The sequence below is a fragment of the Bos mutus genome, chromosome 1 (assembly GCF_027580195.1).
Source record: "Bos mutus isolate GX-2022 chromosome 1, NWIPB_WYAK_1.1, whole genome shotgun sequence".
Classification (NCBI taxonomy): Eukaryota; Metazoa; Chordata; class Mammalia; order Artiodactyla; family Bovidae; genus Bos; species Bos mutus.
In genome coordinates, this window is record NC_091617.1 from 37,807,261 (window position 1) to 37,833,144 (window position 25,884).

Sequence of the window (25,884 nt, forward strand, 5' to 3'; positions counted from 1 at the left end):
TCACCAGTCACACCCACAACTGGGAATTTTTTTGCTTTGGCTCCATCCCTTCATTCTTTTTGGAGTTATTTCTCCACTGATCTCCAGTAGCATATTGGGCACCTACTGATCTTGGGAGTTCCTCTTTCAGTATCCTATCATGTTGCCTTTTCATACTGTTCATGGGGTTCTCAAGGCAAGAATACTGAAGTGGTTTGCCATTTTCCCCTTCTCCAGTGGACCACATTCTGTCAGACCTCTCTACCATGACCCACCAGTCTTGGGTGACCCCACAGGGCATGGCTTAGTTTCATTGAGTTAGAGAAGGCTGTGATCCATGTGATCAGATTGACTAGTTTTCTGTGATTATGGTTCCATATGTCTGCCCTCTGATGCCTCTCGCAACACCTACCATCTTACTTGGGTTTCTCTTACCTTGGACATGGGGTATCTCTTCACGACTAGTCCAACAGAGTGCAGCCACTGCTCCTTACCTTGGACGAGGGATATCTCTTCACGGCTGCCCCTCCTGATGAACGAGGAGTAGCTCCTCTCGGCCCTCCTGTGCCTGCGCTCCTTGAACGTGGGGTTGCTACTCTTACTGGACATTTTAAGATGTCTTGGTGTTTTCCATGTTTCTTCAGCATCCAGTGAGAAGGAGAACATGTAGCCCTTTGTGGTCCTGCCCAAGGAATTCCTGGTGTAGCTGTGGCAGCCTTTCCTGAGACACGGCTACTTCTGCTTCCAGGAGGCTGCTGACCAGAAGAAGTTCAGTGCTCTCCTGAGTAAGTGTATCAGACATCTAAATCATGGTACAGCACGACTTTCCACTGGTTCCAGCTGGGCTGCCTTTTCTAGGTTGGCCTGGTCAGTCATCTATAGAATGATTTCTTGAAAGAGCCACAGATGGTGTTGCCTTGGGGAAGGAGAGGGAAGCTGAGCCATTAGCCACATTAGTCATTAGCCACAGTAATGACAGAAGAAAAAGAAATAAGAGGAATCCAATTTGGAAAAGAAGCAAAACTTTCACTGTTTGCAGATGACATGATCCTCTACATAGAAAACCCTAAAGACTCCACCAGAAAATTACTAGAGCTAATCAATAAATGTAGTAAAGTTGTAGGATATACAATTAACACACAGAAATCCCTTGAATTCCTATACACTAATAATGAGGAAACAGAAAGAGAAACTAGGGAAACAATCCCATTCATATTGTGACAAAAATAATAAAATACATAGGAATAAATCTACCTAAAGAAGCAAAAGACCTATGTATAGAAAACTATAACACACTGGTGAAATAAACCAAAGATGACACAAATAGATGGAGAAATATACCATGTTTATGGAATGAAAGAATCAATATAGTGAAAATGAGTATACTACCCAAAGCAATCTATAGATTATGCAATCCCTACCAAACTACCAATGGTATTTTTCACAGAACTAGAACAAATAATTTCACAATTTATATGGAAACACAAAAAACCTTGAATAGACAAAGCAATCTTGAGAAAGAAGAATGGAACTGGAGGAATCAACTTCCTTGACAGCAGACTATACAACAAAGTGACAGTCATCAAAACGGTATGATACTGGCACAAAGACAGAAATATAGATCAATGAAACAAAATAGAAAGCCCAGAGATAAATCCATGCAAATATGGACAACTTACCTATGACAAAAGAGACAAAAATATACAATAGAGAAAAGGCAATCTCTTTAACAAGTGGTTCTGGGAAAACTGATCAACCATCTGTAAAATAATGAAACTATAACACTTTCTAACACCATACACAAAAATAAACTCAAAATGGATTAAAGATCTAAACATAAGACCAGAAACTATAAAACTCTTGGAGGAGAACATAGGCAAAACACTCTCTGATATAAATCACAGCAAGATCCTCTATGACCCATCTCTCAGAGTTATGGAAATAAAAGCAAAAATAAACAAATGGAACCTAATTAAACTTAAAAGCTTTTGCACAACGATGGAAACTATAAGCAAGGTGAAAAGACAGCCTTCAGAATGGGAGAAAATAATAACAAATGAAGCAACTGACAAAGAATTAATCTCAAAAATATACAAGCACCTCATGCAGCTCAATACCAGAAAAATAAATGACCCAATCAAAAAATGAGCCAAAGAACTAAATAGACATTTCTCCAAATAAATCATACAGAGCTAACAAACACATGAAAAGATGCTCAACATCACTCACTATCAGAGAAATGCAAATCAAAACCACAATGAGGAACCATCTCACGCCAGTCAGAATGGCTGCTATCAAAAAGTCTACAAACAGTAAATGCTGGGGAGGGTGTGGAGAAAAGGGAACCCTCTTACACTGTTGGTGGGAATGCAAACTAGTACAGCCATTATGGAGAACAGAGTGGACATTCCTTAAAAAAACTGGAAATAGAACTGCCATACGACCCAGCAATCCCACTGCTGGGCATACACACCAAGGAAACCAGAATTGAAAGAGACTCGTGTACCCCAATGTTCATTGCAGCACTGTTTACAATAGCTAGGACATGGAAGCAACCTAGATGTCCATTGGCAGACGAATGAATAAGAAAGTTGTGGTACATATACTCAATGGAATATTAAAAAGAATGCATTTGAATCAATTCTAATAAAGTGAATGAAACTGGATCCTATTTATTATACAAAGTGAAGTAAGTCAGAAAGAAAAACATCAATACAGTATATTAACGCATGTATATGGAATTTAGAAAGATTTTAATGATAACACTATACGCGAGACACCAAGAGAGACACAGATATAAAGAACATAATTTTGGACTCTTTGGGAGAAGGCAAGGGTGGTATGATTTGAGAGAATAACACTGAGACATGTATATTACCATATGTGAAATAGATGACCAGTCCAAGCCTGATGCATGAAACAGGGCACTCAAAGCTGGTGTACTGGGACAACTCAGAGGGATGGGATGGGGAGGGAGGTGGGAGGGGGATTCAGAATGGGGGACTCATGTACACTCATGGCTGATTCATGTCATTGTATGGCAAAACCCACAATATTGTAAAGCAATTAGCCTCCAATTAAAATAAAATAATTAATTTAAAAAACAGTGCTTCAGATTCCCTGACATAGTAGCCATTCATGATGGCTCTGCTGAGGAGAGATGCCCAATATGGTAAAAAAGCGATTGGACATATGACATAGCAAGCAATCTTTATTGACCTATTTGAGATTGACAGACTGAATATAACTGGATTCCTATCTTACTGTAAAGTTTGCATTCATCACAGGAGTAAAAGAAGCAAAGAGACTATAATTCAGGGACAGATATTTTGTTGTGCAGGAATTCATTTTCCAAACTTTGCTTCATAATTTGTAGTAAACAGTATTGAGGGATCCAATTGCAACCATCTAGCAATGAATTTACACTTACAGTAATATTATCTAAGCTACCTTTGCCTTTTGGAAAAAGAGCTAAGCAATTCTTAGGTTAATCTATTTTAGTACAAGCACATTTTTTGGGGAAAGCAATGGAAACAAACAGAGGCTAATGGAGTCCACACAATTTTTGGTGTCTGCCTCATAACTGTAACTTGTTTGGGAAGCAGGAAATGAATTCAATACGAGATATTTAGCATACTTTATTACTTCTACCTCCCAGACATTTCATATGTTTCTTTTTTAGCTACTCGCAATAGTGGTGATGATTCTTGGTGACACTCAGAAACTATGATGGAATAGTTTCTATTCATTTGGACAATGATTTAGATAATTTTAATGTGTTTTTTTTTTTTTTTTAACAGGGGGAGGTGGGGAGAGGGTTCATAATTTTCCAAAGAGGGTAAAATCAGGTTTCATTGTTTTAAAATTAGATTTTAATTTCTAGTTATATCATGGGGCAGAGATATTTTCTTGAATAGAGATGTTTTCTACTTCTCCTAGACCATAAAGTACCATGAGGGAACAAACTAGGTCATTTCATCTTTATATTCCTAAAGCCTGGTGTAGAAGCTGCCAGTCTACTCCTACTGATTGGAAAAAAGGAAGAAAGGAAAGATGCTAGTAATTTTACTATTGGCTTTTGAAGTTGGTTAGCCACCTTTTCCTAAGTGGCCAACAGATCATAAATTTGAGAACTATGTTCTACTTTTTGTGATACGTGTACTAGCACATCTGAGGGACAAGTCTTTGTGTAAAATCATTCTTTCTTTTCCCCAATATTTAGTGGAAAAGACCATGTGGTAAACATGAGTGCTGATTCACCATGTTATTTGCTTTGGCCAGTGAAATGTGTGCAATAGTGACATGTATCACCTCTCATGAAATTGTCTGCTTCTCCCTTATCCTTCTGTTATGGTTTCCAGTGATATTCTATAAAATCTAGGTCTCTAAATGAGAGTAATGTTGAGCTGTTACTCCATGGAACATAGAAGCAGCCTATCATAGATGTTTACAAGGAATAATTCTTCTTATTCTGGTCCCTGAACTGTATTTTTTGCTACCGATAGAGTTGAAATTCTAATAATCATTGCCTCCAATTATCTTATTATTTTTTGCCATAATGAGTCACAAGTAAGCAATTTAATGAACCTAAGAAAATAAAGAATTATTCTTCATGGTCCAAAGGCTATTGGAAGAGTGCTGGATTGTTTCTTCTGGAAAGTAATTTTTCTTTTCTAAATAGGTGTTTAGAACACATCATCTTGGAGAATTCTTTTTTAAAACAGTTTTAGAATAGTGGTTGAGACAGAAGGTTCTGAAGTCATTCTACCTGGGGATGAATCACAGATTCCTTACATACTAACTGTTTCACTTTGGGCAAGCTGTATAAAGTGTCTTTATCTATAAGTATAATAATTGAACACATCTCATAGAGTTGCCAGAAGTGGAGACCAAAAACTGACAGCCAGGATATGGGGACATATATTCACATTGTGTAATGAGAGAGACTCTTAATTCTAAAGCTTACTCTGACTGTCAAAGTACTATATGAAGTGGTATTTAAGAATGAATAATCCTGCTAGAGAAATGACAGAAAACTGTTAGATTCTGATGAATTGACTTAATGGCAACTTTAGGCAAAGCCAATCCATATTGTTTAAGGGCAGGGAAAACTATGCATTCATATTGCAAGTATCCAGGGAAGATTTTAACCCAAAGGGAAAAAATGTGGAACGTGAGTGACAAGCCTCAGACTGGCATATTGGAGGGAAATGTTTCCTTTTTGGGGTTCAGGTAGTTGGAGCTTGGATCCCAAGGGGAGGGAGACATGCTTCTGAGAACTTATTCTAGGAAGGGTGCATATGATGGCACCAGGTCATGGGGGGGGGTGCCAAATAGAAGAAATGACTAATGAAGGAACTTAAGGCTGTGAGGATGCCACAGTTAGGGTCCGGGTTTAAATCCTCAGCTTTGTAATTCCTTTGTACTATTACAAAGCCTCTGGAAAATCCGTGTGTATGTTGTAGTCTGGTTTACTGTCATTCTGGGGAATCAAAAAAGGGCTGGTGCTGCCATGAGGGACTGTGTGGTACAGGCAAAGCAGCATTGATTTTTGGGTTCCCAGCCTCAAGATAATAGGAGATGGACTCTGGAAGTGGGAGGTGGTTATCACAAGCTTGACTCGTGGCTAAGATAGTGAAAAAAGAGAGTGAATCTGGGAAACACATAAGTATTCTATAAAAACCCTCACAAACACTTAGGTACTGGAATCTGGTAGAATATTAAAAATCTGGTTGAAAATTAAGCAATCATGATTCACATATTTAAGGGAAATGGGAGCTTATAACTTAGTGAAGTCTGGAATATTTGTTTAACTCTATCACCACCACCACCACCATCATCATCATCTGTATAAACTGGACTCACAAATCTGTAATGAAAAAAAACAATTTTATTTTATATTAAATTCTTTCAGTAAAACCATTAGAATAATTGACACAAATTGCATGCCTCCAAGACTGTTCTAGATTTTCTCGTGATTTTTTTCAGGTTTCTGATGCTCATAACATCCTCAGATCTTCTGCTCCAGCCTTCTTGACTGGTCCCAGCTGTTGCCTCTTCTGCCTCTATTCCTGCTGCCCTGTTGGCACAGTCATCCCCCAGTGGTGAGTACCACTGATGCTGCCTATCTGACTTCTGGAAGGAAAGAAAGTTTCCTTTTATCCCCAACAGCACAGCTGAGACCAGGCTGTGACTTTTTATAAGACATTATAACATATTACAAGTGCAAATTTAAATTTCACTTACTTGTGTTTATTATTTTTGGAACCATCAGACTCCAGAATCAAAATCTGAATCATTGCGTCACCCCAAGAAGGCCTCCAATAACAGAAGGTCACCCACTTGTCAATGCCAGTGGGATTCTTCCTAAACATCACCCTATCTCAACTGTCTATGTCCCATCCCTGTCCTCAGCCTCATGTTTTTTTTCCTGCCACCCGTTTGATGTCTTGTCTCAGGATTAAACATGTTCCAACATGATAGGCAGTAAGTAGACCCCTCTCTTCAGAGGGAAATTACTGTTCCAGGCAGATGGCCGCAACAAAACAATCCCAATAGTTGATGGAATGTTTACAATCAGGTTGAATATTAAATCTTAAATAGCATTACATGGAGGACACCAGGTGTCCAGTACTGGCTGCTGCATCTAGTCAAGTTCCTTCTCAAAGCCTGTGCTTCATTATGAAATAGAGAGAGGGTCAGTTCTACCTGACAGTTAATCAATGAACTTATCTCAGGAAAACGCAAAAGCGTAAGCCAAATACTAAATATCGTTTCTCTCATTTTTTTTATAGCTTAGTGTTGTGAAGCATTATTAAACTTTGCAGTGACTTTTCATTGAGGAATCTTCACAACCTAAAGGACCCCCCCAATCGTCCTTTTTTAGTGTAAATGGTCCTTTTTAGTGTATTTTCACTCTGAAAACATAAATTACTACCAATCCCTAAAATGGTGAATTTCTTTTATGAAATGTTAAGATTCAGACTTTGCCAGGTGGGTTTGATTCTAATATGTCCATAATTAATAACTGATTTCAGAACACTGACCAATTTCTATTCCTATGGGATTAAAAAATGTGCAAAGATCACTATTCTATGGTGTTCTAAAGTTGGAATAAAAATACTAAAGTTAGCATTAAGTACTAATACAAATTCTAAAGTTAGAATAAAAAATTTGAATTATTTATGTATATATTCTTTACTAGATCTAGACAGACTTTGTGTTAATACAGATTTCTATAAGGGAGGCTTATTGGTCTCTACAAGGATTCTTTTACAAGGAAGTCAGAAATACTTACAATAATTCATTGAGAGTATCTTCCTCAAATCCTGGAATGGAAACTTTTATTTCCATCTCATCAACATTAGGTAATGACTCCAAATCCACGTAATTGAAGGGTCAGTGTTGATTCTGGGATGGTTTGGATTCCTTGTTGCATTGCCCAGTTCTGAAAATCATTTTTGCTGTGCCTTTGAAATCTTGTCTCAGTATTCTGGCTAGGATATCTTCTTTCAGGGTCCTTAATACAGATGGTAGATTTCATGAGTCTTTTCATTGGTAAACATTCAAAGAGTACTTTATGAAAGTTCTGTGAATATATTTGAAAGGTTTGCTTTGTTGCAATTTGCTGTGATAAGTGGCTATAAAGTATCTGCTTTGAAGTCAAATTACCTGTATTTTTTATCCTGACTCTGCCACTTACAAGTTATGTGACTTTGTAAAGTTACTTAATATTCTAATATTTCAGTTTCTTTATCTGTAATGTGATGATAATACTAGCATATACATGATACATATATTATGAGAATTAAATAGGATTCTGTGTGTGTATGTGTGTGTGTGCACATAAAAACTTTTTCTAAATTAAAGAGATGTTACCATTTAAATTTTGGTCACAAAGTAATTTTCCCATGTAGATGAAAAAATATTGGTTGGCTGCCCAATTTCTGCATGCCATTCTAACACTCTGTCTTTAATTTAAGCATCTTTGCACTGTAGGCCATATCTGGTGTTCTATTCAGAGATGAGGGAAGGAACATGTTGAACTGGGAAATGTCAGTTACAACCTGGAGACTAAATTGAAATCAGATCCCATTTGCATAACACTGTAATAACATCAAGCATAGCTCTCTCCTCTCCCCACAGGGGTATAGCAGTTCCAAGAAATTATTCCTTAATCACTTCATGTCTAATATCCTGTGGGCTATAACTGCACTCCACAGCTAGGAGCATTGCCCTTTACTAATAAATTCTGGTGAGTCACTGATTCTGAACCTCTAATTATTTTTGAAACAAAATAAACTATAAAAATCAACATTGTGGCATAAAATATGGAAAAGTTAAAGGTCTTTACATGAGAATCTTTTATTTCAGACAACTCATGAAATCTGACATGTCTAACTTTCTGTAATTATGCTGCCAGTATTAAACCACTGTTTCCAATTATTACATTTGACAGCTTTTCATCTCTTTGGCATTGACTAGATTAGAAAAAAGATAAGAATAAAATATAATTTTCAACTGGCCTTATTTCATGGGTATGGTCTTGGGAACTGAGTTTTGAAGTAGAATCTTGGAAGGAAGGAGTATTGTACAAATACTAACCAATATTAGAAAGGGATTGTTTTTGTGAGCATTATATCTGATGATAGCAATGTGTTGTCTTTCCTATAGAAATGGTGAGGAGCAGCATGTGTAGTATCAAAAGCCATCTATTTTACCTTGGGGCCAAGCACCTTGGGTTCAAATCTGGCATTGTTGCATATTGGTTCTGAGGTTTTAGTTTTTTCATTTAACCTCTCTCTCCCCCAGGTGTTAGCTAAAAAAAAAAAAAAAAAAAAAAAAAAGTACAATAATAACACAACTCATGGTATTGTTGTGAATCTAAATAAGTTAATGTATGTGACAACTGGAAGGGTGTCTGGCACATGGTGTGTACTGGATGATGCTAGTTCTTGCTAATAATTTCCATCAAAGATCATTATGTCTGAGTTGGCTTGTTCATATGGTACCTAAAGACAGTAGCAGCCACCTTTAATTTCTTTCTTCATAGCTAATCAGTCATTGAGTGTATTGATTTTTTAAAAAAGAATCCTTCTGAAGTTTTTATTCTGATGGACACCAACCTTTTTCAGTCTTTTATTATTTCTTCATTGAACTAATGCATTAGCTTTCCACCTGATTTCCATGTCTGCAGCCTTTATCCACTTTACTGGGTCCTAAGCATCACTGTCAGATCAATTTTCCTTAAAGTCAGATTGAGCCCATCACTGTTCAGCTTTGGATCTTTAGTAGTGCTCTATTTCTCACAGTATACAATCCAGATGTTTAGTCTTTATATTCAAGCTCCTTCCATGTAGCCAGCCTCAACCTTGAAAATCCTCCAGTTGTGTTGTTCTGCTCACTATTCCTATAGCATATTTTCCTTTCCATCTGTTGCAAGTGTGTTCTTTCCTTTGGAATATTCTCTTAATTTCTTATCACTTGAATTTCAGTTGCATTTGTGCACATCACAATAAATTACACATGCTTTAAAGGAAAGGAGAAATTGCTGACAACTTTCCCACATTAAGGCCTACATAAAGTAATTGCTCAATAAATATTCTACAAATGAATGCTTCTCATGTTACATTGGGTGCAGCTTTCCTTCTTAAAGGGCTTCCTTAGTGGCTCAGATGGTAAAGAATCTGCCTGCAATGCAGGAGATCCTGATTCCATCCCGGAGTCAGGAAGATCCCCTGGAGAAGGGAATGACAACCCACTCCAGTATCCTTGCCTGGGAAATTCTATGGACAGAAGAGCCTGGTGTACTACAGTCCACGGGGTCAAAGAGTCAGACACAACTGAATGACTAACACTTTCACTTTTCTTTCCAAAGAAGGGTGGGTTTTCAAATTTCCTTGAATATCCACATGAGTTAGTTGGGAAATATCCCTTTTGGAACTTCTCAAACTATTATCTTGTAATGTTAAATAATATCATTCTAAAGACATGCAGTTTTTGCAGTATTTTTGGGTGTCACCTTTTAGATCTATTTCTTTATGTTAGTTAATAATACTATTGTCTTTACTCTGTGCCAATATTGTAGTAAATATTCTATATACACATCTCATTTAATTCTTACAACAACCCGTCTCTTAAGACAATATATTATTACAATTCTTATTTATGTAACTGAAACTCAGAAGGTTAAGTTACTTTCTGAAGGTCTGTCAGCCTGTTTACATTCAGGGGGTGTATCTATGGTAGTTCAGTCATAAACAATCCATCTGCAAGTGCAGGAGATGTGGGTTCAATTCCTGAGTCAGGAAGATCCCCTGGAGAAGGAAATGGCAACCTACTCCAGTATTCTTGCCTGGAAAACCCCACAGACAGAAGGAGCCTGGTGGGGGTAAAATCTCTAGGATCACAAAAGAGTTGGACACAACTTAGCAATTCAACAACAACATACAAATTAGGGTTTCAGAGCTTCAAGCTGAGAAGGAAATGGCAACCTACTACCATATTCTTGTCTGGAGAATCCCATGAACAGAGAAGCCTGGTGGGCTACAGTTCATGGGATCTCAAAGAGTCAGACATGACTGAATGACTAACATACACAAATTTCTATTAATAGTGGTTTTGGGACTTACTCCCTTAGAGTTGATTATGGAAATTTAATTGGGAAGAAGCGTTAGTTTGGAAGGAGAAGAAACTGTTCTAGAACTATCTGTAGCTTCATGTCTCATTTCTCATCTTCAGGAAGTGTAATGCATAGTCAGTTTTAGAACATGATCACGATTTGGCATTAAAATGTAAAGAATGTTTAGCAAGCATGATGTGACAAACAGATGGCAGGTAACATACATGAGCCAGAGATATCTCAAGGTAGAGCAACATTCCCTTGTAGACGATGCACTAAAAACCAAGGAAGCAAGAGGTAACAACATCTTAGGTTGGTCTATGGAGTAACTTCAAACTGAGACACATTAACAGAGTATGTTATGAACAGTCACAAAATGTTGCTTACAGAAATAAGTTATATACAGCTCGACATGTATCACTGGTGTGAAAGAGAGTATCTTATATATAAATTAGAACCTCATACCTTCTTGAAGAAAACATTTAAAGCACCTGCCCAGATCCCTTAAAAGTGTATGTACATGTGTAGATAGAAAGATTTCTGACCTTCTCTTCTCTATCACTTTCTGAAAATACATGAATTCCATTTTTAAAATCCAAACTATATGTTGTGTCAAATATCACTGTCTTATCAAAAATCTGTAGTTTATTTGACAAAATTGGATTTATGTTGTCCAAATCAACTTTTGTGTGTGAACTAAATATAAATTCTGTGTATAGTCTTACAGATAAAAAAGAGTAAAGAGCATTTCCTCAGAAGTAAAACAAATAGTAATTCTTATATTAGAAATTTAATCTTAATTTTATGCTTTTGGGTGAATTATTTTCCTCCTCATAATTATCAGGTTAGTGCTTTTTTATTTTTTCTTTTGAGAGTTTAAGAAGTGCATTGAAAAATAAGGTATCTGATGGGTAAAATGGACTGTAATTAAAAATGTTGAGTGGAGGAGAGGAGGTCAAGATTTCACTGAACTCACCTCCTCCCAGGAATGCATCAAAATTGCAACCACTTACAGAGCAACTATGCATGGGAAAAGACTTTCCACAACTAAAGACATAAAGATGGAGAAGGCAGTGGCACCCCACTCCAATACTCTTGCCTGGAAAATCCCATGGACGGAGGAGCCTGGTGGGCTGTGGTCCATGGGGTTGCTAAGAGTCAGACATGACTGAGCGACTTCACTTTCACTTTTAACGTTCATGCATTGGAGAAGGAAATGGCAACCCACTCCAATGTTCTTGCCTGGAGAATCCCAGGGATGGGGGAGCCTGGTGGGCTGCCGTCTATGGGGTTGCAAAGAGTCAGACACAACTGAAGTGACTTAGTAGCAGCAGCAGCAGCAGCAGCAGCAAAGACATAAAGAAGGAACCAAAGTTCAATGGGTAGAAGGAGCAGATGTGCAGTATCAACACGACCAAAACCCTCCAGTTTGACAATCCACAAATGGGGGCTGTACAGGACTTCTTCAAAGAGGTTTGAGCCTCATATTGGACTCCCCAGCCCAGGGAAGATCACTGGAAGATCACCTGAACATCTGGTTTTGCAAACCAGCAGGACTTATGGTTGGGAGGATGGAGTGCTCTAGGAAACAGACTCTTCCCTTAAAGGGTGCATGTAAAATCTCACATGATCTGAGTCCTAGTACAAAGGTGATGATTTAAAAGAAGCCTGTATCAGAGGCACTTACTAATCTTGGAGAGCCTCCTGAAGAGATAGGAGGCAACTGGGACTCCCCCAAGGTTGGAGGCACCGGTTCATGCATTTGTGAGTGCATGTTCAGTCGTGTCGAGCTCTTTGCGACCTTATGGAATGTAGTTTGCCAAGCCCCACTATCCATAGGATTTTCCAGCAAGAATACTGGAATTGGTTGCCATTTCCTACTCCAGGGAATCTTCCTGATGGATCAAACCTGTGTCTCTTGTGTCTCCTGCATTGACAGGCAGCTTCTTTACCACTGAGCCACCTGGGAAGTCCTGTAGACACTGGAGGCAGCCATTTTGGGGAACTCATTTTACCATAACATCAGTGCTGGCAAGCAACAATTTGGAATCCTCCTTCCAGTCTAGTATTATCAGGGACTAGCCCCACACACCAGCAAGACAGCACCAGCCCTGAGCCCACCTGAGTCATACAGACAACTGCATGGAAATCTGGCCCTATGCTCCAGCAGACTGGTACCAGTATCAAACCCCCTTGAAAGTGAAAGTTGCTCAGTCATGGCCAACTCTTTTCAACTCCATGGTCTATACACTCCATGGAATTCTCCAGGCAGAATACTGGAGTGGGTAGCCTTTCCCTTTTCCAGGGGATCTTCCCAACCCAGGGATTGAACCCAGGTCTCCTGCATTGCAGGCAGATTCTTTACCCACTGAGCCACAAGGGAAGCCCAAGAATACTGGAGTGGATAGCCTATCTTCCCTCCAGTGGATCTTCCCAGCCCAGGAACTGAACTGGGGTATCCTGCATTGCAGGTGGATTCTTTACCAACTGAGCTATCAGGGAAGCCCTCAAACCCCCTTATTGGGCCACAAAGACAGTCATGTGGGGAACCAGCCCCTCCCTCCAGTGGATTGGCACAAGTCCAGAGCACCCGCAGAGTGCACAAGCAGCTGTGCGGTGACCTAGTCCTACCCTCCAGCAGGCGGGCACCAGACCAAGCCCTGCCAGGCCATGCAGATGGTTACACAAGGACCCAGCTCCACCTTCCAGTGGTCTTGTACTAGACCTGTGCCCTGTGGACAACATGCAGCTGAACAGGGATTTGATCTTGGCCATAGTGGGCCTACAGCAGTCCTAAACTCTTCTATTCAAACTCAATCTACTCAATAAGGAGTGCAATGTAATGCTCATAAAGATGATCACTGAACTCAGGGGAAGGATGGATGAAGACACTGAAAATTTCAACAAAGAGTTAGAAATTATATTAAAAAAAAAAAACAAGCAGAACTGGAGAACACAATAACTGAAATTGAAAAAAACACCATAAGCAATGTAGATTGAATGATGCAAACTAATAGACTGGTGATCTGGAAGACACAGTAGTCAAAATCATCCAGGTTGAAAGAGAAAAAGAATTTAAAAAACTGAGGCTAGTCAGTCTTTGAAAAATGCCCCTGGTAATTTGATAGGGATTGCATTGAATCTGAAGATTTCCTTGAGTAGTATAGTCATTTTGACAATATTGATTCTTCCATTCCAAGAACACAGTGTATCTTTCCATCTTTTTATGTAGCCTTTAATCTCTTTCATTAGTGTCTTGCAGTCTTTGGAGTACAGGTCTCTTGCCTCCTCAGGTAGAATTATTCCTACATATTTTATTCTTTTTGATGTGGTAGTAAATGTTTCCTTAAATTCTCTTTCTGATCTTTGTTGTTAGAAATGCAACAGACTTCTGTATATTCATTTTATGTCCTTCAACTTTATAGAATTCACTGATAAGCTCTAGTAGTTTTCTGGTAGCATCTTTAGGATTTTCTCTGTATAGTATCATGTCGTCTGCAAACAGTGGCAGTTTTACTTTTTCCTTTACAATCGAGATTCCTTTTATTTCCTTTTCTTCTCTGATTGCTCTGGCTAAGACTTCTAAAACTGTGGAATAAAAATAGCTAGAGTAGACATCCTCATCTTCTTCCTGATTTTAGAAGGATGCTTTCAGTTTTTCACATTGAATGTGATATTTGCTATAGGTTTGTCATAATCACAAACAATGATAAAATAAATTGTAAATGACAAAAACAAGTAGAAAGTTATATCATGCTCATGGATTGAAATAGTTAATATTGTTAAAATAGCTATAACCCTCAAGGCAATCTACAGATTCAATGTAATCCTTATATAAATACCTGAGGCATTTCTCACAGAACTAGAACAAATAATTCTAACAGTTATATGGGGTTTCCCTGGTGGCTTGGTGATAAAGAATCTGCAAGCCAGTTCAGGCAATGGTTTTGATCCCTGGTCTGGGAGGATCCTTCCTGTCGCAGAGCAACTAAGCCCGTGTGACACCGCTATTGAGCCTGTCACTCTAGAGCCTGGGAACCAACCGGTGGGCCCATGTGCCACACCTATTGAAGCCTGCACACCCTAGAGCCTGTGCTATACAACAAGAGAATCCACAGTAATGAGAAGCCTATACACAGCAACTGGAGAGCAGCTCCTGCTTGCTGCAACTAGAGAAAAGCCTGCAGAGCAGCAAAGATCCAGAACAGCAAAAGTAATAAATAAATTAATTAATTAATTAATAAAAGTCTATGAGTTATAGCTTAAAAAAAATGCAGGCTATGTGGAAATGGGAAAGATCACAAATAGCCAAAGCAATCTTGAGAAAAAAGAACAAATTGCTCCCTAATTTCAAATAGTACTATAAAGCTTCAGTAATTAAAACAGTATGACATTGGCACAAAAGCAGACATACAGCTTGATAGAACGGAATTGAGAACCCAGAAATAAACCCACATTTATATGGTCAATTATTCTATGACAAAGTAGACAAGAATATACAGTGAGGAAAAGATAGCTTCTTCAGTAAAACATTGAGAAAACTGTATAGCTATATGTAAAAGAATCAAACTGGACTATATTCTCACTCCATATACAAACATGAAGTCAAAATGGATAAAAGACAAGGACCTGACACCATAAAACTCTTAGAAGAAAAGATAGGCAGTACATCTTTAATGGGCTTCCCTGGTGGCTCAACTGTAAAGAATCCACCTGTAATGCAGGAGATGCAAGTTCAGTCTCTGGGTTGGGAAGATACCCTGGAGGAGAGCGTGGCAACCCATTCTGGTATTCTTGCCTAGAGAATCCCATAGACAGAGGAACCTGGCAGGCTACAGTCCATAGAATTGCAAAGAGCTGGGCACAACTGAAGCTACTTAGCATGCACACACATCTTTAATATTGGTCTTAGCAACATTTTTTGGGTGTGTCTCCACAGGTAAGGGAATAAAGCCATTAATAGCAAGTGGGACAGTATCAAACTGAAAAGATTTTGTGCAGCAAAGGAAAATACCAACAGAATGAAAAGACAGACTATGAATGGAAGAAGATATTTGCAAACAATATATCCAATAGGTGTTAATATCCAAAATACACACAGAACTCATAGAGCTCAACATCAAATAAAAAAAAAATGGGCAGAAGACCTGTGTAGATATTTTTTCAAAGAAAACAATTGCAGGTGACCAACAGGCACATGAAAAAGTCCTCAAGATCACTAATCATCAGGGAAATGTAAATTAAACCACAATGAGATACCACCTCACACCTGTCAGAATAAAAAAGAGATCAAATAACAAGTGTTAGCAAGGATGCGAAAAAAGAGAATTCTTATGCACTGTAGGTGGGACTGTAAATTGGTGTAGCCATTATGGATATTTCTCAAAAAAATGAAAATAGAACTGCCATATGATCCAGCAATTTCATTTCTGGGTATTTACCATAAGAAAACAAAAACACTAATTGGAAAATATATATGCACAGCGATGTTTATTTTAGCCTTAGTTACAATGGTCAGGATATGGAAGCAACTTAAGTGTCCTTTGATAGATAAAGAAGATTATATATATATAGATACATATATTATTCAGCCATAAAAAAATGAAATCTTGTCACTTGCAAGAATATGAATGGATTTAGAGTGTATTACGGAGAAGGCAATGGCACCGCACTCCAGTACTCTTGCCTGGAAAATCCCATGGATGGAGGAGCCTGGTAGGCTGCAGTCCATGGGGTGGCTAAGAGTCGGACACGACTGAGCGACTTCACTTTCACTTTTCACTTTCATGCGTTGGAGAAGGAAATGGCAACCCACTCCAGTGTTCTTGCCTGGAGAATCCCAGGGACGGGGGAGCCTGGTGGGCTGCTGTCTATGGGGCTGCACAGAGTCGGACACAACTGAAGCGACTTAGCAGCAGCAGCAGCAGCATAGTGTATTATGCTAAGTGAAATGTCAGACTGAGAATGATAAATACCACATGATCTCACTTATATGCAGAATCTAACAAAACAAACAAACCAAAATGAAAATGGATTTATATTGATAGATACAGAGATTATTGTTATTCCTAGAGGGGAGAAGGGTGAAGAGGCAACATAAGTGAAGAAGATTAAGTGAAGGTACAAATTTCCAGTTATAAAATAAATAAGCCAGGGGGTGTAATACACAGCATAAAGTGTGTGGTCAGTAATATTATAATAAATTTTTATGAGGATAGATGGTTTCTAGACTTATTGTGGTGATAATTTCATAAATTATGCAAATTTCAAATAACTATGTAATAATCTAAGTGAATAATACTGCAAAAGAACTATATTTCAATAACGTTCAAAGAATGCTGAGTGGATTTTATATGTAAATATGCAAAATTATTTTTCTTATAAAAGATATCTTTTATGCGTCCTTAGAGCAGTTTGCTTTGGCAAATACACAAGTTTTTAAAAGAACAATTCTAAAGGCACAGATGCACCAACAAGCAATGATATTCAGTATGCACCTTTGGGTGGGCTAGCCTGAGCAGATGGACCTTCAGTCTGTATTAAAAGTCAACTGATTTGTGCTTTTGCCAATCCAGTTTGGAAAAGTTTGAAATTCTGTCTTTCTAATAAGTGGTTCACCATGTATTTTCTGAAAATTCAAATTAAGCTGTGGTTGTTTCTAATTCTTCACAGAAATTCCTGGTGGCCAAACCTAATTTCTAAATAAAGTTTGAACTTCTTAGGTGAAATTTGGTATTTACAACTTACCTACTGACCCTTGTTCATCACATCAGCCTCAATATTTATTGTGTCCCGTCACAAATCCCTCTAATCCTGTAAAATAGTCCTCTCAACCAAATCATGAATTCATTAATTTTCTGAATCTGCAATGGTACTGCTTTAGCTATGTGAACAAGAGTACTTTCCCTCATGTTCTACTCTGAGTGTCTCTCATATACAAGGCTTTCTTTGCTTACTCTAATAAAATTCTTTCTTTTGCAAAACTCCTTTCGTCCTTGCTGTGTATTTCTTTAATTTTCAACCTTAAAAAATAATTCTAATTCTCTTTTAGGTAACTCTTGTCTCTACATGTGACCTGTTAAAATTAGGACTGTAATTCCTATCTGTAATTCTTATATTAGGGAGGAAAGTAACTGGCTTAGCAAGTATTATAATCAAGACTTTTTCTGGCTAAATAAAGACAAGACAACAAACATGGGGCTTTGGCCTTTTACTATCAGTTCTTACTCTCCTGGGGATTTCTTTCGCTACCAAACTTTCAGTTACATCTTCCTAAGTAATTAGAGATTACTTCCTAAGTAATTCTATGTCTTCCTAAGTACTGGGAAGTTGTTCCTTGTTTTCCTATGTCTTATGATGTTTGTTTACAAACTGAATTGGAAATCAAGGTGAACACATTCTCATTAGATTGGAACAGTTTTTTGGTCTTGCCTAATTTACCACTTCTTATATCTAAGATGTCTCATATAATTTTTATTCATACTTAAGGTTTTTCTAGTTCTTGTGTTTTACAACTAAAGGTTGTGTCACACAATTAAAGTTAATTCTAGGCCCAGGTAGAAACATTTGGAGAGAGCTATGAGTTACCCTTAGCAAATGAATCATAGTGGACTCTAGTGCCTATTTCAATAGCTCAGAGTTGGTTTTCTAGTATATTTCTTTCTATGTTCCTGAAGTTTTAGTTGTTTTTCCTCAAAGAAGAAGGACATGCTGAGATGGGTTGAAAGTGTTAGTCACTCAGTCATATTCGACACTTTGCGACTCCATGTACTGTAGCCCTTCAGGCTCCTCTGGCCATGGGATTCTTCAGGCAAGAATACTGGAGTGGGTTGCCATGTCCTGCTCCAGGGAATCTTCCCAACCCAGAGACTGAACCTGCATCTCCTGCACTGCAGGCAGATTCTTTACCGTTTAAGCTAAGGATGGAAAAAGAGGTAGTGTTTGGAGAATAAGGTGTGAAAAGAGGGAAGAACATGAAGAAGGAATCTGAAAATAAAAATTGATTCTCTTTTCTTGATTACCTGTGCGTTCTCCAGACCATAGATATGAACCATTCACTTGTAGACTGAAGTGAAGTTTCCTTTAGCTACAAATGTGTTTTATTTAGTTCTCATAACATTGTTCTGCATAGTGTTTTGGAAATCTTGATATAGGTTCTAATATTGCAAAATTGAGAAATTTTACACAAAAAATCTAAGTTGAGGCTTCTTTTGGAAAATTTTAAAATTCCTATGTAAAAACAATATGCTTGAATTAGGCAGTATTTTTCTCATTAGCCAGAGCAAGAGCTCTTCAGGTTTGGATAGGTCCTACCTAGCAGGATCCTTTTTTCCTTTACACAGCTGAATTGGCCCTGAGACAATAAGTTCCTCACTCATCTACTCCAGATTAAAGTTGATGTCAAGGGACTAAAAGTCAGATGTCCTAGAAATGTGCCTTGAGTAGTTTAAATAAAATATTTTTGTTGTTAAATTGATGAATAATATCACAAACTTAAAGACTCCAATTAAAATAATTTAAAAAACCCTATTAGATAGTACCTAAATGAACAAGAAATTTACAATTGTCCATGTTATTAAGTTGTCAAATGTATGAATTTTTTCCTGTTTTTGTAAAACTAGTTGAAAAATGTCTAAACACAGCTTTTCAACAATGTAATTCATCAAAATTTGGGTTTAAAAAATAGAATTAGCACTCAGTTTTAGCAATTTGGGAAGTAATTTGATGTATTCAGTAAGTTTCATTCCAAATACATGTCAGTGCTTTGCAAAACCAAATATGTTAGGTGCTAAATCATGTCTGACTCTTTGCAACCCCATGGGCTGTAGCCCTCCAGGCTCCTCTGTCCATAGCATTCTTCAGGCAAGAATACTGGAGAGAGTTGCCATTTTCTTCTCCATGGGATCTTCCCGACCGATGGATCTAACCCGAATCTCTTGCATTCAGGTTGATTCTTTATTGTCTGAGCCACCAGGGAAGCCCTTGGAAGTCAAAGTTATCATTTATTTGTACTTTACAAGGAATAGCTCTTGAATATTTCCCCTAAGTTTATAAAAAGAATAATAAGAATTTCCAGTAAATTGTTATTGAAAGGAACTATTCCTTGCAAAGCAGCTTGTGGGAAATTAAGAGGGCAATTTTTCTTCTTTTTTATTCTTAGATCAGTCCTTCTGAAAACAAATAGAATTTGTAATAAATGACCTTAAATAGTTCACTTTTTGTAAAATGTGAAGTCTTTAAAATTTCCTTCAAAAATTAGGAAGGTTGTTTAGACTAATGGAATCTACCAGTTTATTTCACAAAAGCTATTAGACAGCTTCCAAAGAGTAATGCCTTTTAGACATTATACAGAAGCGCAGGAAGAGGCAGTGTTAACTTTATGAAAACAATGTATCCCTGAAAAAAATTGGTTGTAGGAAGATTATATAGTTTTATGGGAAATTCTTTCACATTTGTAAACTTAAATTTTTTTTCAGAATACCTTTGGTGTTTTTAAAGATCTCTTGAAAAGTGTTAGTAGTTTATAGATACTTTAGATAAAGGGCTTTCAGTAGATACGGCTTGGTATAGAGAATATGTATGTATTATAAATTTGGTTTTGTCTGTTTATTGCAATCAGATTATTTTCCATTAATAAGAGCTTCATTTTCATTTAGTCCTGCTATCTAAATTTATGTAAGACCTTAAATTATGTGTTTGGTGGCTTCACCCCAGACAAAAGAAGCACAGTGCCACAAATTGATGCTATGCTTTTTGTTTTTCACTTTTTATTTTAGGGTAAAGGAGAAGAGCTGTAGAAAATATATTCCAGATTAATTGATCATATTTAGAAATGTCAAAGTGAGGCTGATGATTTCTCAAGGTGAATGCACTGCTCTTAGAAATTATCCACTGTTCTCTTGGCTTGATTTTATCACTCTGAGTTGTTCCTCCCTGAGTGAAGGCCTTTGGAGACACTTTATTCTTAAACCAATGATATGGATAGAGTTCTTTAAAAACACTCTGTTTTAGCCAATGTTGTCATTACAGTTAAGAAGAAAAGTGACATTTCATGAGTTGATACTAACTTACAAAATTTTTTCTTAATGGAAATATGACATGTTCTCTGTGTCCTTTGAAATCATAAAATTTATGAAATCTCTCATGAGCTGGAAAAGGAGAGATTGTTTAAAGTTGACATTTTCTTTCTGTTTCTCTGAAGCTATATGGTGGAATTGCAGTCTCTTTAGGGAATTAAGCTTTAAAATAGACTACTTCTACAGAGTAGTGAAATCTAGCTTATTTCATATTATCCTAGAAACACTGACATTAAAGGGATTATAAAAATTATCTTGTTCAACTATCATTGCAGGCTTGTATCTTCTCCATATCACATCTGACAAGTTAAAAACTAATTTCTACTTCAACTCACCCTGGTGTTGAGAAAGCTTTCTGCCCTGAGGCATCCTCTTTCATTCCTGCATATCTATGACTGTTACAAAAGCCTTCTCTGTATATTGTTGAAATCTGTTTTGTGTGTGTATGTGTTTCAATTCTTTTGTCCTAGTGATTCCTTCCAAACAAGTTGTATGTGCATGAATATATAGCATTTCAGAAGTCTGAAGACAGTCAATAAATTCTTCTTAAGCCCCTCTTTTCATGGCTAAGCATTCTCAACTACTCCAAAATGGATATAGCTTCCAATTCTCTAATTAATTTGCTTCTTCTTCTCCAGATGATATTGATATTTCAATATTCCTCTTAAATTGTGACTCTCAGAATTTTATACAGACTCCAAGAGTGGTCTCATTTATATAGAGTAACATGAGATTTTTCATTATATCATTGCAGATTTTCTATGTCCATTTGTTCATTTTATCATTGACTTTGTTGGATGATCTCATCACATTGCTGATTGATTGTGTTTCCTGTTAAGCTATAACCCCCAAATATTTCACAGGTGCTGCTGCTGCTAAGTCACTTCAGTCGTGTCCGACTCTGTGTGACCCCATAGACGGCAGCCCACCAGGCTCCCCCGTCCCTGGGATTCTTCAGGCAAGAACATTGGAGTGGGTTGCCATTTCCTTCTCCAGTGCATGAAAGTGAAAAGTGAAAGTGAAGCCGCTCAGTCTTGTCTGACCCTCAGCAATCCCATGGACTGCAGCCTTCCAGGCTCCTCCATCCATGGGATTTTCCAGGCAGGAGTACTGGAGTGGGGTGCCAATTGCCTTCTCCGTCACAGGTACTAGTATTAATCTTTACCTATCTGGACCTATATTTGTATAATTTTTAAAAATCCAATGCAGGTTCTTACTAATATCTTACATAATAGTTTTAAAATTTCTATTTAAGAAGTATTTATGCTGTTAGACTTGAACCATTATTCATTACACTGAACCTTGATTGTACTCTCTAACACAGTGGTCCCCAACCATTTTGGCATCTGGAACCAGTTTTGTGGAACACAATTTTCCCACAGACTGTGGGGTGGAGGGGATGGCAGGGGATGGTTTAGGGATAATTCGAGTGCATTACATTTATTGAGTGTTTTGAGCAGGAGGCAGAACTTGGCAGTAATGAAAGTGATGGAGAGTGGCTATAAATACAGATAAAGCTGTGCTCGCACTGCTCACCTCCTGCTGTGCATCTGGTTCCTAATAGGCCATAGACCAGTGCTTGGGGTTGGTCTAACATAATGACTTTCTTTACAAGGTTTATGAATCTACTAAATTTGCTATTAAATCATTATGGACATTTTCAATAAGAAAATAAAATGATCTAAGGATATCTAAGACCTGTTTAGTATATTTAGTATGTTTAGTATATTTAGTATATTTCACTGCTGCTTCTTTCATTCTTTCATTCCAGCTTCCCCTTGACTTGTACCAGCTAGGAGGTTGGGAGCAGTTGACTCATCATCTTCTTTAGGCTTGGTTAGTTGAAGCTAGTTATCATAATTTAACTATGTATGTCACTGTCCTTGGTTCATGGACAGTTCAATCAGAGAATAGATATTCTTTGATTGGATAGAATGTTAGGTTGAGAAAAAAGAAGTCTCTTTCTCCTGCTCTGGATAATGAGACATGCAGAAGTGAGGCCTAGAACTGCTTATACCTACTTTGCTAACATGAAGGATGCCAGCCTAAGGATGAAGTCAAAACACACAGCTGACAAAACTTCTTAATATAAGTGAAATTGAAATTCTAGTCTATCAATGTCTAAAGCTTTATCTTTCTGTAAACTTTTTCATTAAATGAATAACTATACTCAGAGAGCAAGGAAATTAATGTTAGCTACTTTAAGATACCATAAAATACGAGTAGATTAATACAACAAAAAGGCTATATTTTATCCACATAATATCTGATGTGAGTTGTCAGAGGCTGTTCTCTGTCTAGTCACACAAGGAACCAGACTTCTTCCATCTTATTCTGCCACCATCACAACTTGGGGCAAGTAGAGAGAGAGAATGAGAGGAAGAATTTGGCTTTTAACTGCCTTGGTCTAGAAATAAAATATGTGGCTTCTACTCTTAATTCATTAGCTTGTACTAGTCATATGGCCCCAAACTGAATACCTGGGAGGCTAGGAATTGTTGAAGAATATTTTGTGAGTATGAGTGGCATCTGAAAACCAACATCCTCTCTTCAAGGAATGTAGGTTTTCACAAAAGACTTGAGCCACTGATCAAAAACTCTGCTTTCCATCTGCAACAATCCCAGAGGTATGGATATATTAATGGCCTGACTACTGGCTCAGAGCAGTGTGAAAACACACAAATTATAGTAATACATTCGTCCAGTCCCTATCTCTTCTTTTCATTCTGAAAGTCAAGACTAAACATTAATAACTCTTGATTCCTGGTCACATCTCCTATTTTCTCTGGTGGCTGGAAGATTAGAAATTTCTGTTCCTATAGTTTACTATCTCATCTGTAAGTTTTTACCATACTCTAGTATGTAATCTTTTTAGGCCAGGAGACTTGAAATCATTTAGAGAAGCTAAATGGTATCTTATCATCTCTTTACATATCTTCAGGGTCAATTGCTTTTACCAATACTTATTCAACCTTCTCCAGGCTAAAAATTATTTTTCTGGTCAGAGAATATGGAAGTAAATAGAACTTTCTGAATCCAATTTTGTGTCACTTGTTCAATTTATAAAATCTTGCCAGAAAAATTACAGGTGAATTCTCTTTGTTCTTGCTCTGGATATAAACATAACTTAAAAATTTTTTATTGTCCTTATGCAATTTATTCACAGTCAGTCAGTTCAGTCACTCAGTTGTGTCCAACTCTTCATGACCCCATGTATTGCAGCATGCCAGGCTTCACTGTCCATCACCAACACCTGGAGCTTACTCAAACTTCCGTCCATTGAGTCAGTGATGCCATCCACCAATCTCATCCTCTGTTGTCCCCTTGTCCTCCCGCCTTCAGTCTTCCAATCAGGTGGCCAAAGTATTGGCGTTTCAGCATCAGTCCTTCCAATGAATATTCAGGTTTGATTTCTTTTAAGATTGACTGATTGGATCTCCTTGCAGTCCAAGGGACTCTCAAGAGTCTTCTCCAACACCAAAGTTCAAAAGCATCAATTCTGTGGTGCTCAGCTTTCTTTATAGTCCAACTCTCACATCCATACATGACTACTGGAAAAACCATAGCTTTGACTAGATAGACCTTTGTTGGCCAAGTAATGCCTCTGCTTTTTAATATGCTGTCTAAGTTGGTCATAGCTTTTCTTCTAAGGAGCAAGCGTCTTTTGATTTCAGAGCTGCAGTCACTATCTGCAGTGACTTTGGAGCCCCCCATAATAAAGTCTCTCACTGTTTCCATTGTTTCCCCATCTACTTGCCATGAAGAGATGGGAATGGATGCCATGATCTTAGTTTTCTCACTGTTGAGTTTTAAGCCAACATTTTCACTCTCCTCTTTCACTTTCATCAAGAAGCTCTTTAGTTCTTCGCTTTCTGCCATAAGGGTGATTTCATCTGCATATTTGAGGTTGTTGATATTTCTCCCAGCAATCTTGATTTCAGCTTATGCTTCATCCAGCCCAGCATTTCACATGATGTACTCTGTATATAAGTTAAATAAGAAGGGTGACAATATAAAGCCTTGATGTACTCCTTTCCTGATTTGGAACCAGTCTGTTGTTCCATGTCCATTCTAACTGTTGCTTCTTGACCTACATACAGATTTCTCAAGAGGCAGGTCAGGTGGTCTGGTATTCCCATCTCTTGAAGAATCTTCCACAGTTTGTTGTGATCCATATGGTCACAGTTTTTGGTGTAGTCAATAAAGCAGAAGATGTTTTTCTGGAACTCAACTTACTTTTTTGATGATCCAACAGATGTTTATCCACAAACATCAGTTGATTCTGTGTTTTCTGGCACTGTTCTCACAGGCTCATGTTTCTTTCATATTTGTGCTTGGTTTTATGTCACTATCCCTTTTCTGCACATAAATTTAAAAGTTAAAGCCATCCAAGTGATGTTTATGGAGCCCCTGTGAATCTTCAGATCCTCTCCTTTATGACTGTTTTTGTAGTTTCATAGGTGAAAATTCAAGTGATTTTCAAACTCTGAACTTTCCCATTTCAGAGTCTAAAACTACATGACTATTTATGTCTTTCACTTACTGTCTGACATTTTCCTATCTGAAGTTTAGGGTAGCTTTTTCTCCTGATTGACACAGCCACCCTATGTTTGGAATATCCTTGGTGTTTAATAAGTAATTTTTGAATGAATGTATTTGAACTAAGCACGAATAAAATTCCCTCTTCATGAGAATCCTATTTTTTAATTGAATGGTTACACAAGTCTTTAGACAAATTTGATGATTCAGTATATCTTTATTTTTAAATGGGAATTTCAATTTGATTTTTTAAATGACTTATGATAAGCTTTCTAATTATAGAGACTAAAATTTTAACCATTGAGTTTGTTAAATTCTTTTGAATGAGTGTAACACATATCATCAATGGCACCGCACTCCAGTACTCTTGCCTGGAAAATCCCATGGATGGAGGAGCTTGGTAGGCTGCAGTCCATGGGGTCGCGAAGAGTCAGACACGACTGAGCGACTTCACTTTCACTTTTCACTTTCATGCATTGGAGGAGGAAATGGCAACCCATTCCAGCATTCTTGCCTGGAGAATCCCAGGGACAGTGGAGCCTGGTGGGCTGCCATCTGTGGGGTCACACAGAGTCGGACATGACTGAAGCAACTTAGCAGCAACACATATCATCAAAGTCACAGGTTTAATATTCATATAGGCAGTTATTACTTAAGAGATAATTATAT